Here is a 1,110-nt window from a genome sequence, read left to right as displayed (position 1 = left end):
CACATTTGTCAAATACAGCAATCAAGATCATCTCACCAGTATGTCAGCGGTACCTGACTTCATCATTGGAACCCCAAGTCAGGGGCCAAGGCCTGGTGTAGCTTCCAGTCCTCTGCAGTAATGGGGTGGATATAGCTCTGATCACTCTTACTACATGGGTTCTTTGGAGCAAAAGTAAATAAAACTTCTGTATATTCATTCTAATTTTAAGAAAGGGAAAGTAGCATTTATTGAACAAAAACTGTGTCATCACTTTAAATATTAATAATGATAAAAATATCAATGACAATGACCGATATACATGTATAACACCATCCTCCGATCCAAGCATCACTAAAATGACTTTATATGTACTACCTCCTCAAAATCTAAGAAGTGCCATATATTAAGTATTATTATCAGACTTTGGGCCTGGGTAGCTCAGTGGTTCTGCCACCTGCCTTGCAAGGTTCATCCCCAGTACCAAAAAAAAAACATTATCAATGACAATGACCGATATACATGTATAACACCATCCTCCGATCCAAGCATCACTAAAATGACTTTATATGTACTACCTCCTCAAAATCTAAGAAGTGCCATATATTAAGTATTATTATCAGACTTTGGGCCTGGGTAGCTCAGTGGTTCTGCCACCTGCCTTGCAAGGTTCATCCCCAGTACCAAAAAAAAAACATATAAAGGATAAAGCTCAGTCCTCCTCAGGCTCAATTCCCACTGCCAAAGAGTGTGAAAGATGGGGGACAGAGGTCTTCAGGCCTTGCCCCTGGACCCACTTAATCAATCAACTCATTCAAGAACTACACCAGAAATAAGTATTTTTAAAATATATATCTATGGTAGATATTTAACACCTAAAACCTAAGGGGTACTATTTAATATTTGCTTTACTTTATAAGACCTTTTTCCAATATGCATTTTTATTAGTGCATATTAACTTTACAAAATATTGGGTTTTTTCTATGGCACTTTCATACTATTATCTAGAATATATATGAAGAACTCAAAACAATCAGCCCCTCCAAATATAAAGACCCAGTTCAAAAATGGGCATCCGAAATGAACAGACATTTCTCAAAGAAGTAAAAGCAGTGAGTAAATATATGAAAA

This window comes from Fukomys damarensis, unplaced genomic scaffold, assembly GCF_012274545.1.
Source record: "Fukomys damarensis isolate Sample0158 unplaced genomic scaffold, DMR_v1.0_HiC HiC_scaffold_14, whole genome shotgun sequence".
In the NCBI taxonomy this organism is placed as follows: domain Eukaryota; kingdom Metazoa; phylum Chordata; class Mammalia; order Rodentia; family Bathyergidae; genus Fukomys; species Fukomys damarensis.
The sequence above is the reverse complement of the archived record's forward strand: the minus strand, read 5'-3'. Positions refer to the sequence as shown.